General features: G+C 39.0%; 1 protein-coding gene across 1 annotated transcript in view; it reads left to right on the top strand.

Annotated features, from left to right (window-relative positions):
• The first annotated feature begins 346 nt into the window (after window positions 1-346).
• LOC139753613 (uncharacterized) overlaps window positions 347-11,660 on the top strand; it is a 777,635-nt gene continuing 766,321 nt past the window's right edge. The window contains exon 1 of the mRNA XM_071670232.1: window positions 347-1,313. The gene's annotated coding sequence lies outside the window, so the exon portion shown is untranslated. The remainder of the gene's footprint in view (window positions 1,314-11,660) is intronic.

Genomic DNA, 11,660 nt, shown 5'->3' with positions numbered 1-11,660 from the left:
GGAGGAGGAGGAGGAGGAGGGGGGGTCATGTGTATGCTTGTGGTCGCGGTATCGCACACCTTACCTCTCTCCCGTCCGCCACCTTCTCCTCCCACCGTCAGGACGTGAAATTTACTCGGTTATTTTCCCTGGTCTTACCCATCCCGTCCGTGTTTTCTGGTGAATGGTTATTGCATCCTCCATACCAATGGATGGCTGTGCGGATGGCAAGACCTCCCGTCCCACCATCCCAACTGGATGTAAAATCGAGGAAGTGGGAAAAGGTGGCGACACTAGTCAACGGTGTGGTAGTTGTGGCAGGAGCAGGGTGTTGGCGGCGGCGAGGTCGGAGTGTGTCCCGTGCCACTCTCACAGACGGACGCAGCCGACTCTCTCTCTCTCTCAGCGGCTCCTCCTCGCGTGGCTTTACACGTACCAACGCAACCATCGCGTCGCAGTTTTGGCCACCGCTCCCTTCACCCGGGCCCACCTGCCGTAGGGAGAGAGCTAAGGAAGATGGCAGCATTGGCTCGTTGCTAAATGCTCTGACACCCCCACCATTGTGGATTAAAAAAAAGAAGGCTTCGTCAAGTCTTCCCTGGGCAATATTTTGTGAGACCATGGGAAAACGTTGTTGCCCGATAACAGTGCGTCAAGCATATCGCTAGATAGTGTTGCATGATAAGTTAATTGTAAGATCAGTATATCACTTGATACCAATGCCAGAAAGTATATCTTAGGGTTTGGTTTATCTCGTGTGTGGGATATAGATTTCAAAGATAATCTAAATATGGCAGTGATAAAGATTACCTAAAATAAAGAACTTAGAAATAAGCTAAACAACTAAACCTAACAACTTATTCTAAAACCCCACACGTAAGAATAAACAGAATCTAACCTAAGCGCAGAAAGATCAAACATATGTATCCATGAAAGAAAAATATCAACTCAATTGTTCATGAAAGTATATATATATATATATGATATGTAGCAGACTACATATGATAATATCACAACCACATCATACCAGCCGAAACACTCGGAACATTTTGCTTGATAACCCTTTGGGAAACTGTATGGAAAACTATTATCAGTGGGGAAACGAACAGACGCCCTTGAAGAGCTGGTCGAATAATTAAAAAGACGGTACGGGAGGATAACCTGGGCAGAGGCACGACCAGGAGGTACTAGCTGAGTGGGTGTATCAGTGATGGGTGTAGTAGTGAGTGTATCTGTGCAAGAGTACAGCGCAAGATGTTGGGTGTAAGTGTAGTGTCAAGTCTCCCCAACACCTTCACCAGTGGACGCCATTGTTACCTGCTAGTTCTACACAGGTGAGTACACCAGCCCACTCTCAAAACTAAACCATCCTCTTTAAAAAAGTTAAAAACCTCACTACACCAGATCATCGTAATCGTGGCGTATGAAACATTTTCTTTTTTCTTTCTTTTTCTTTATCACGTAATGCGATAACGAGTGTCGAGAACTCATCGTGATTCCGTCCAAGCAAAGACATTGGATAAATGACCTCAGAAGGAGAGCAAGATTGGAGACACGCTGCTTCGTGGGGTCTTGGCAATACTGTACCCCCTCTGGTCGGCAGAGGTAGCGCAAGGCTCATAAAGCGAGGTGAGACCAACTGGAAACTCTGGTGATGGTGGTGGTTACCGTAACAAACACTATGACATCCTTTCCTCCTCATCGATGTCCAATACTCACGATGGAGAAGTTTTCGAGAGGACATTTCATGGTCTCTTGGCTGATAAAGAAGTCTATTTACTCGTCTGAACGACTTCCAAAGAGAGGTGGGAGGGGCCTCTGTGACGACTCAAGGTGAAGCAGGTTCGGTGATGATATCTGTTTACTCCCAGACTTCGTCATTGTGGGAAGACGGATACGTAAAGTCTTCATTCCATGAAGGTTAATGAGAATCAACTCGCAAAAACAGAGAAAAAGAAAAATATGAAAAGATACATTTGGCTAAACAGATGTAATATAAAACTTTCTTATTTCTCAATTTTAAAACGTAATTATGAGACTCCGAACTTCACCAACAAGAGCCAGTGGACTGACAAAGAATTCTTTTCTCTCGTTTACACCATTTGAGCAACAGTGACTTCAGCTTCCAATATCGTCATCAACATTTGGTATCTGAAATCCCGACGGATGGTTCAGCCAAACAACATAATAGATTATGTCATCACTCACGACGTGGGTCACCTCACTGATTAGTTGTTTCTGCGAAAACAGAACGCGCTGAAGGGCAAAATATTCCTCGGACGATGATTCCATGAAGTACTTTCCCTCATGAAAGTAAATCACATTTCGATCACGAACGTGCGAGGGTTAACCTCACCTCCCAGCTGGTTCTTGTATTAACTCTGGACAATTTTTCTTTGTGAACTCTGCTTGGCGGGGTTCGACGCCATGGCTGGAGGAAGAGTAACAACCAAACCATCAGCAACGCTCGAAACCCACGAGAGTTACTTCCCCTTGGTGCTCCTCTACCCACAATCTCGACCGCCAGCTTTAAGTTTCTTATACTACGTCCTCGATGAAACACTATATAAGTATATATATATATATATATATATATATATATATATATATATATATATATATATATATATATATATATATATATATATATATCGAGTAAATGTATCCAGAACTTAAACTAATCTAAAGTAACCAACTTAAACAAACCTATGTAGACACGTGCTCAGAGTAGCCTAATTGCCAACTCCATATTTTTACACACACACCTCTCTCTCTCTCTCTCTCTCTCTCTCTCTCTATATATATATATATATATATATATATATATATATATATATATATATATATATATATATATATATATGTATATGTATGGCGTAATCACGAAGCAGACATGTGACAATCACAAATGAACTTGCAAACCACGAAGGTAAAATTTGTTTAAGCGCTTTCGTGTATTTCAACACATCTTCATAAGCAAATTGTAACAGGTCATGGTAGGAGAATTTTTACAGACACACCAATAAATGCCAACAGAGTCACATCTTGTAACATTCAATTGTGTCAGTAAAAGATTCTCCTACCGTGATCTATTACAATTTGCTTCTGAAGATGGGTTGAAATACACGAAAGCGCTTAAAATTTTTTTCCTACTTCGTTTCTTCCTTCATGGTTTACAAGTTTTCTGTATAGGAACAGAGAGGGGGGCCAAGTGAGGATATCCCTCTAAGGCTCAGTTTTCTGTTATTAACGCTACCTCGCTAACGCGGTAAATGGCAAATATGTATGAAAAAAAGTATATATATATATATATATATATATATATATATATATATATATATATATATATATATATATATATATATATATACATACATTCATACATACATACATACATACATACATAGGTGTATGAGGATTTCGCTTACTTGAAGTTAGGCCACTAGTGGAAAGTCACTTTGCTCGTACAGTCTCGTCAAAATCTCACTGCAAACGAGTCCATCATTTCCCTGCTACTGAAATTGGCGCAGCCTTGGCATTGGTGGAACCCCTGGAATATAGTTGCTGGGGCAAGTATATATATATATATATATATATATATATATATATATATATATATATATATATATATATATATATATATATATATATATTGGCTTTGTCTTGGCTTTGTCGCTGTCTCCCGCGTTAGCGAGGTAACGCAAGGAAACAGACGAAAGAATGGCCCAACCCACATACATACACAAGTATATACATATACGTCCACACACGCAAATATACATACCTATACATCTCAACGTATACATATATATACACACACAGACATATACATATATACACATGTACATGATTCATACTGTCTGCCTTTATCCATTTCCAAATACATAACATATACTTACATATATTTTCTATGTTTTATACATGTTTGCTATTTCACGCGTGAACGAAGTAGCGTTCATCACAAATGACTGGTTTTTGGAGGAAAAATGTTCCTCGTTTGGCCCTTTCCTCTGTTCCTTCTTTTGTGAATTGATACATCTGGGGAGGACTTCCAGCTCCCGTCGCTCTTAGGCGCCCTTCTCCCTTATCGGCAGGAATATATATATATATATATATATATATATATATATATATATATATATATATATATATATATATATATATATATATGAATATATATACACCGGAATCAACCTGCTTGAGGTTACACTGTGAGTGAAAAGTCACCTTTGGTGAGACTGTATCCCTGGGAGTATTGCTTTGTCAAAGAACATTTTCCTCCAGAGGAGACCACATTTCCCTGCTCCTGGAAGTAGTGCAACCCTGGGCTACAGGAGATTCTGGAATATGATCTGAGTGACACCATGGCTTTTTCTTATAAAAGTGACCTGCAATAATTATGAATAAAGAAAAATGAAAAAAAAAAAAAAACATTCACATACATAACTACCTATCTCCCTGACCCAGAAGCCTCCTCAATATTTATCTGGGACCCAGGCAGCGCTCCGGAAGACAGCCACGTCCACCGGGACCACTGGTTATGAAGTATGGTGATGCTGAGTAGTTGTCTTTGTGTTGTGTACCGGGTACATTTTAGAAGTTTTAGAAGTTCACTGTCCACGTCGTTAATCTGTTTTGCAAAACTTTAAAGTTTTGATCATGTCACCTTCCCTCTTCTCTCTTCGAGGGTCGATCCCATCTCTTAACTTTATATATATATATATATATATATATATATATATATATATATATATATATATATATATATATATATATATATATATATATATATATATATTATATTTATTTATTTTTATTTATTTATATTTATTTTGCTTTGTCGCTGTCTCCCGCGTATATATATATATATATATATATATATATATATATATATATATATATATATATATACCATGTGTTTCTTCCTATGTATGCATGCAACCGCACGGCCTAAGCCAAGTACCCAGGATGAACACCTGGGTTGGGTGTAGATCGACTGGCACGCATAGAATTCGAACCCCGGGCTGGCTAGTGCTGACTCATAATCAGAAACGTAGTGTGTGTGTGTGTGTGTGTGTGTGTGTGTGTATTTTATTGTACTTTGCCTGCATGTGGTTACATCAGGCCCCACAGACTTTTTCCGTAGTTTGCCCTAAGCGGTTCATATGCTCTGGTTTAGTCCATTTACAGCACGTCATCCCCTGTACACCACATCGCTCCAATTCAGTCCATCCCGTGCACGTTTTACATTCTCCTGAACGTTCATGCCTTAACCACTCAAAGCCTTTCTTTATTCCATCCGTCCATTTTTAGGTCTTCCCGTTCTCGTTGCTTCTTCTAATTTGACATAGGTACCCTCTTTGTTAACCTCTCCTCTCGCTTATTCTCTCCATATAACCAAACCATTTTATCACACATTGTTCAGTCATACTTATTACCACACTTCTTTCTTATCCTGTCGTTTATTACTCTATCTACCCTCCTTATACTACATATTGCCTTTAGATATTTCACCTTGAGTACATTCATCTTCCTCCGTACATTCTCATCCAGAGCTCACGCCTTGCATTCTTACAAAATTTTCCGGTCTGCTGTACCATCAAAAATGCAGATCTTTGCTCTCACAAATGATGACATTTCTCTCCACACGTTACTCACTGCGCCAAAGACATCCGTCCCTTTAACCACTCCATGACTCACCTCAGCTGCCATAGTTCCATTCGCTGCCATGTCCACTCCCATGTACCTAAAACACCTAACTTTATTTAAGTTTCCTCCAGTATAAACTCACCCCAACTAACTTATTCCTTTTGCACTGCAAGACATAATAACCCTGCTTTTATTTTTATTTACTCTCAACTTTCTCCTTCCTCATACGTTCTCAAACTCAGAGACCAACTTCTGCAGTTTGTCACTCGAACCTGTCATAAGCAAGTAGTAACAGAGGCTTAGGGCAAACCACCTCCGAGTCAGTGCAGACCTGCCTCTTACCCCAGAAGCCTCGCATTTACTTCCCTCGCCACCCCATCCATAAGCAGATCAAAGAGCCACGGTGGCATCACATACCACATACCACAGACTCACCTTTACATGAAACCCCTCATCCTCCTCTCTACCTACTTGTTAAGCCGACTTACTCTCTTGATGAAAAAACTCCTCACTGCTTCTGATAGCTCTCCTCCCATACCACATATTCGTAACACCATTCACAAAGCATCTCTATCAACACTATCATATGGATTCAGTAGATCCATAATTGCCACACACCAGTCATTATGTTTCTGTAAGTATTTTTCACATACACTCTTCAAATACAGTACCCCTGTACACACTCCAATCGTCTCTTTCATTTCATAGTATTCCCTCCCCTGTCTTACCTCCACTTCCTCTCCTCTGACCCTCCTATATGTATCAAAAAACCTCTGATCCATACATTGACTAGCACTCCTACAACCACACTTGTCCTCCCCAACATGAAACTTTGTACATGCCAAAACCCTATCAGTCACCACTCCGGTGTATCTTAACAGGTACCCCAACAAACCTATACCTCTGTAATTCGAACATACTAATAATGATAATATTGATATTGATAACAATATAACTTCATTCTTGCTGTATTCTTAATATTGTGTTGTATCATTTATGATCAGTTTGACTGAAGATGGGCAGTGTTTGTGTGGCTGGAAAGTCTCATGCATTTCAACAACAAAGTGAAAATGAATATAGGACACTTAGTTTACACTTGTATTCCATAGCAAGACGGATCAGTCCTGTGTATAAACGGAGCGACTGTTCGCAAGCATATGAATTTCGACCGAAAAAGGGACTCCCAGTTTCTTAGAAACATACTAGTCTATTTCCGGAATGTGGGTTTTCCAAGAAAGAGTGGACGTTCCAGTAATACCAAGTATGTTCATTAAGTCAACAGGTGGAATTACAGAACCGTAAAAGGAGAGAGGAAATTTGTCAGGAATTGCCGATAGTAAGATGGATAGAAACTGGGTCTTGGAGGCATTAAACATAACCAGATTTCTTCTACCCCACTTAAGTACCCTCTGTATATGAACTGCTTACCTTTCCCTTCCAATTTCCGCATGTTACACACTTCTCTCGCACATGTAAGTAGTGCTGTCCTGAATATCTTCTATTCTCCACCAACTACCCAAGCTTCATTTACTCTAACCTTTTGCCATTCAACACTCAGACAGACCTCCCTCGTTATCTCCTCTCACGAGCCTCTTTTTCGTGTTCACTCATTTCCACAGCCCTCATTTCCACTCATTTCCACCACCTCACACCATACATTGTCCTCAAACATCTCATTTCCAGCACATCCATCCTCCTGCGCACAACTCTATATATTTTTTTTTTTTTTTTTTTTTTTGAAAGGATGACAATTTTGCCCGTGATCAAGATATTCCTATGAGTCCACGGGGAAAATGAAACACGATAACTTCCCAAGTGCTCATTCGTGTAATAATCACATCATCAGGAGAGACACAAGAAAGAAATATAAGTCACTTGATATGCATCGAAGAGACGAAGCTAGGACGCCATTTGGTAAACATGAGATTGTCCAAAACATACAACGAGCGTTCATAAACGTATAATTTTATTAACAATAAAGTTATCTAATTTGTATAGACCATCACTTATATTAAGATTATAATTCTTTGTGTCTTTAATGATAGAAGATTCAATGATATTTCTCTTGGTAATAGAGTTAGAGTTGATAACTGAGATGGCATTACTCCAGTCAGTACAATGATCATAGTTTTTAACGTGATTAAACAAGGCATTTGATTCTTGTTCCGTTCTTATACTATACTTATGTTGCTTAAGTCTAACAGAAAGATCCTTACCAGTCTGACCATAGGCAAGGAAACAAGTTTGGGTTTGGCATATACAGAAAACCCACCAATGTATGCTCATATATCCATTATTACTCATCTCAACATGACAGTTGAATTACCATCATTTCAATCAACGTTCCTTAGGGCATTGCGTTTTGCAGTCCAGAGTTTATTGATGATGAGTTTGAGAAGATATATTCTATTAGATCTAAGTTAAAGTACCCTAGATCTTTCATTGATAAATCCCTTAAGTTAGCAAAGAAATCCTTTTATAGAGTTGAGCCCAAACCTCCCATTGACACCAAGAATCTTTTAGTTCTTCCTTTTAATAATACTTTCACTTTACTTCCCATGTTACTTAAATCCTTTAATGTAAATGTTGCCTTTAGCAACAATAATACTATAAAGAATATCTTAATCAGGAGTTCACCAGAAAATTCTCTTGGATGTATCTATAAAGTGCCATGTGGAAAATGTGATAAATTTTATGTTGTTCAGACAGGTAAGGATCTTTCTGTTAGACTTAAGCAACATGAATATAGTATAAGAGCGGGAAAAGAATCCAATGCCTTGTTTAATCACGTTTAAAACGATGATCATTTTACTGACTAGAGTAATGCCATCTCAGTTACTAACTCTCAGTTATTATACATATACACATATATATATATATATATATATATATATATATATATATATATATATATATATATATATCTATATATATATATATATATATATATATATATAAATATATATATATATATATATATATATATATATATATATATATATAAATATATATATATATATATATATATATATATATATATATATATATATATATATATATATATATATATATATATGACTGTATTTTGACTGGTTGGTAAGATTATTTAATGTATGTATGATTCATGGTGAGGTGCATGAGGATTGGCGGAATGCTTGCATAGTGCCATTGTACAAAGGCAAAGGGGATAAGAGTGAGTGCTCAAATTACAGAGGTATAAGTTTGTTGAGTATTCCTGGAAAATTATATGGAAGGGTATTGATTGAGAGGGTGAAGGCATGTACAGAGCATCAGATTGGGGAAGAGCGGTGTGGTTTCAGAAGTGGTAGAGGATGTGTGGATCAGGTGTTTGCTTTGAGGAATGTATGTGAGAAATACTTAAAAAAGCAAATGGATTTGTATGTAGCATTTATGGATTTGGAAAAGGCATATGATAGAGTTGATAGAGATGCTCTGTGGAAGGTATTAAGAATATATGGTGTGGGAGGCAAGTTGTTAGAAGCAGTGAAAAGTTTTTATCGAGGATGTAAGGCATGTGTACGTGTAGGAAGAGAGGAAAGGGATTGGTTCTCGGTGAATGTAGGTTTGCGACAGGGGTGTGTGATGTCTCCATGGCTGTTTAATTTGTTTATGGATGGGGTTGTTAGGGAGGTGAATGCAAGAGTTTTGGAAAGAGGGGCAAGTATGCAGTCTGTTGTGGATGAGGGAGCTTGGGAGGTGAGTCAGTTGTTGTTCCCTTATGATTCAGCGCTGGTGGCTGATTCATGTGAGAAACTGCAGAAGCTGGTGACTGACTTTGGTAAAGTGTGTGAGAGAAGAAAGTTGAGAGTAAATGTGAATAAGAGCAAGGTTATTAGGTACAGTAAGGTTGAGGGTCAAGTCAATTGGGAGATAAGTTTGAATGGAGAAAAACTGGAGGAAGTGAAGTGTTGTAGATATCTGGGAGTGGATCTGGCAGCGGATGGAACCATGGAAGCGGAGGTGAACCACAGGGTGCGGGAGGGGCGAAAATTCTGGGAACGTTGAAGAATGTGTGGAAATCGAGAACATTATCTTGGAAAGCAAAAATGGGTATGCTTGAAGGAATAGTGGTTCCAACAATGTTATATGGTTGCGAGGCGTGGGCTATGGATAGAGTTGTGCGCAGCAGGGTGGATGTGCTGGAAATGAGATGTTTGAGATCAATATGTGGTGTGAGGTGGTTTGATCGAGTAAGTAATAATAGGTTAAGAGAGATGTGTGGAAATAAAAAGGGTATGGTTGAGAGAGCAGAAGAGGGTGTTTTGAAATGGTTTAGTCACATGGAGAGAATGAGTGAGGATAGACTGACCAAGAAGATATATGTCAGAGGTGGAGGGAACGAGGAGAAGTGGGAGACCAAATTGGAGGTGGAAAGATGGAGTGAAGAAGATTTTGAGTGATCGGGGTCTGAGCATACTGGAGGGTGAAAGGCGTGCAAGGAATAGAGTGAATTGGAACGATGTGGTATACCGGGGCGACGTGCTGTCAATGGATTGAACCAGGGCATGTGAAGCGTCTGGGGTAAACCATGGAAAGGTCTGTGGGGCCTGGATGTGGAGAGGGAGCTGTGGTTTCGGTGCATTATTACATGACAGCTAGAGACTGAGTGTGAACGAATGTAATCTTTGGTTTTTTTTCCTAGCGCCAGCTCGCGCACATGAGGGGAGAGGGGGGTTGTTATTTCATACGTGGCGGGGTGGCGATGGGAATGAATAAAGGCAGACAGTATGGATCATGCACATGTGTATGTATGTATATGTCTGTGTGTGTGTATATATACGTTGAGATGTATAGGTATGTATACTTGCGTGTGTGGACGTGTATGTATATACATGTGTATGTGGGTGGGTTGGGCCATTCTTTCGTCTGTTTCCTTGCGCTACCTCGCTAACGCGGGAGACAGCGACAAAACAAAATATATATATATATATATATATATATATATATATATATATATATATATATATATATATATATATATATATATATGTATATATATATATTCTCTCTTTCATACTATTCGTCATTTCCCGCCTCAGCGAGGTAGCTTTAAGAACAGAGGACTGGGCCTCTGAGGGAACATCCTCACCTGGCTCCCTTCTCTGTTCGTTCTTTTGGAAAATTTCCAGCCTTCCGCTACCTCCCCTTTTAGTCGCCTTCTACGACAAGCAGGGAATACGTAGGAAGTATTCTTTCTCCCCAGTCCCCAGGGATGATATATATATATATATATATATATATATATATATATATATATATATATATATATATATATATATATATATATATATATATATATATATATATGTATATATATATATATATATATATATATATATATATATATATATATATATATATATATATATATATATATATTTTATATATTATTATACTTTGACGCCGTCTCCCGCGTTTGCGAGGTAGCGCAAGGAAACAGACGAAAGAAATGGCCCAACCCCCCCCCACATACACATGTATATACATACGCCCACACACGCAAATATACATACCTACACAGCTTTCCATGGTTTACCCCAGACGCTTCACATGCCTTGATTCAATCCACTGACATCACGTCAACCCCGGTATACCACATCGCTCCAATTCACTCTATTCCTTGCCCTCCTTTCACCCTCCTGCATGTTCAGGCCCCGATCACACAAAATCTTTTTCACTCCATCTTTCCACCTCCAATTTGGTCTCCCTCTTCTCCTTGTTCCCTCCACCTCCGACACATATATCCTCTTGGTCAATCTTTCCTCACTAATCCTCTCCATATGCCCAAACCACTTCAAAACACCCTCTTCTGCTCTCTCAACCACGCTCTTTTTATTTCCACACATCTCTCTTACCCTTACGTTGCTCACTCGATCAAACCACCTCACACCATACATTGTCCTCAAACATCTCATTTCCAGCACATCCATCCTCCTGCGCACAACTCTATCCATAGCCCACGCCTCGCAACCATACAACATTGTTGGAACCACTATTCCTTCAAACATACC

This window comes from Panulirus ornatus, chromosome 15 (genome assembly GCF_036320965.1).
Source record: "Panulirus ornatus isolate Po-2019 chromosome 15, ASM3632096v1, whole genome shotgun sequence".
NCBI lineage: Eukaryota > Metazoa > Arthropoda > Malacostraca > Decapoda > Palinuridae > Panulirus > Panulirus ornatus.
The sequence above is the reverse complement of the archived record's forward strand: the minus strand, read 5'-3'. Positions and strand labels throughout refer to the sequence as shown.